This window comes from Etheostoma cragini, chromosome 24 (genome assembly GCF_013103735.1).
Source record: "Etheostoma cragini isolate CJK2018 chromosome 24, CSU_Ecrag_1.0, whole genome shotgun sequence".
NCBI lineage: Eukaryota > Metazoa > Chordata > Actinopteri > Perciformes > Percidae > Etheostoma > Etheostoma cragini.
In genome coordinates, this window is record NC_048430.1 from 3,111,183 (window position 1) to 3,113,313 (window position 2,131).

The 2,131-nt window shown below is 39.6% G+C and overlaps 1 long non-coding RNA gene across 1 annotated transcript in view; it reads left to right on the forward strand.

Moving 5' to 3' along the window:
• The window catches only part of LOC117939325, a 29,906-nt gene extending 28,307 nt beyond the window's left edge, over window positions 1–1,599 (forward strand). The window contains exon 5 of the long non-coding RNA XR_004655557.1: window positions 1,555–1,599. This is a non-coding gene — a long non-coding RNA (uncharacterized LOC117939325). The remainder of the gene's footprint in view (window positions 1–1,554) is intronic.
• The last annotated feature ends 532 nt before the right edge of the window (window positions 1,600–2,131 follow it).

The window sequence follows — 2,131 nt, forward strand, 5'->3', positions numbered from 1 at the left end:
TCTCCCTTTCTCTTCCTGTTTTATTTCTTTCTGTTCATCTATAAACCAACAACTCCTGTGAGATTCTCTGCTAGGCCAAAGGGGAAACAAAATCAACAAACAGTGCACATTTTTGTGTGTGTTTGGGTAAGTGTGTTCGTTCTGTATGTGAGCCAACAGTGAGGCTTGTCAGAACCTGCTTAAATAATATATTTTTACTTTATAATCGTGGCAAATGGGCAGAGCTAGGAACACACGCACGTGAACATGCACACGGTTGCACCTTGTGGACAAATTCCAAACTTTTTCAGCCAAACTAAACCTGTTAGTTTAGTGCTGAGAATTGCATATCGTATCACTTTCTGAAATTAATACCAGGATCTATAGTCTATTACTACAATATTTGTCTTCTTCAGAGACAGATGGCAGACGGATGCTGCTGAGGTCTTCCTACTGATGTTTTTGTGGCCATGCTAGGGCTGAATCAATGTTATTAAATGGAAGTCGTGTCTCCTTTCCAAACCACCAAAATTATAAAGTGAAGCCACATAACCATGGACAGGATTTTTAGTTTTGCTTTAGCGCTCACATCCAAGATGTACAATGCAGTTTCAAATTCTCTCCATGGATTCATTTAAAAAAAACATTCTGATGGTTGTTATTCAGCTGGTTAAAGTGTGCCATGCACATGAACTCAGCAAAAAGTAAATGCCTTTTATAGGACACTGCATTTTAAAGATCTATTAATAACTTCAGAGATCTTCATTGCAAAGGGTTTAAACAATGTTTTCCATGCTTGTTCAATTAACCATAAACAATATTGAACATGCACCTGTTGAACGGTCAAAAAGAGTATCCCAGCTTGCAGGTTAAGAAAATTAAGTAAAGACTTTCTACTGACTCTGAAAAGAAAGACGCCCAGGGTCCCTAATAATCTGCCTGGCATGAGGACAGCAGATGTGGCCATGGCAATGCCATGTCCCTACTGTGAGACGCCTTGGACAGTGCTATAGGGAGATAAGAAGCACAGCTGATTGTCCTCGCAGTGGCAGACCACGTGTAACATCTGTATATGATCTATATATCTGAATATCACACCTGCAGGACAGGTACAGGATAGCAACAACAACCGCAAGAACTGGCCAGTCTGGAGCAGTACATGAGAAGTACTTAATGCAGCTGGTGGCCACACCAGATACTGAGGGCTACTTTTGATTTTGATGCCCCACCCCCGTGTACAATTCATACAAATATTTGCATATGTTAAGTTTGCTCAAAACATAAAAGCCGTTGAAAAGGACAGGATGTTTTTTGTCTGACTATATACCGTGGGCTGTTTATTTGATGATCTGATTTGAAAAGAACCACAGAGAGCTGAGAGTTTTTCCATAGATAGTAGAAAATTAGAACTGGCCTGACATGTTACAGGCTCAGTTTTCCCACGCTCCGTTCAGCATGGCCGGAAACACAACCACGTCATTAAACTTTACAGCTAACTCAGAACAGCAAGGTGATTACTGACTGCACTCTCCAATGTTCTCCGATTGGATGAGACCCTAGCCTTTTAGCCATCAGCTGCTGTGTGTGTGTGTGTGTGTGTGTTTATATTTCCTGGCATCATGTGTCAGCGAGTTGAGTAATCGGTGTCTGGATTTAATTTAACACATATTCACTTTGCCTCCATCTGCCAGCTAGCGTAGATGTTATGTACTGCATTTCCCAGAAATCACCAGCCAATCTGACGCAGCACCAGCCCTGTACCGTCTTCTGCTTAGATTTTCTCCAGATTAAAAAAAAAGTAAACCCATTTCTGCAGAGCAAAGAAAATTATGTAAAATACAGAAAACACTTGTGTTAAGCTCAAATCCTATAACTTCATATCTTATCATTTATTATTCATAACTTCTTACCAAGGGTATATTTCTACCATACATCTTTTTATCATGTTTTTCTAGACAAAATGAGCTTCCAGTGTTTTTCTTCACCTTCATTTTTTTACCAATGTCTATCAATGGTAAGGAGGTTATCTGAATGATATATTCCACAGTGAGGTGGAATTCATCAGAGAAGGAATCTTTTGAAATCATATTATTTGGGAGGTACATTGGGCCTCATGCCTAAATGTTCTCTTTTTATTGCAAAAAGCACTAAG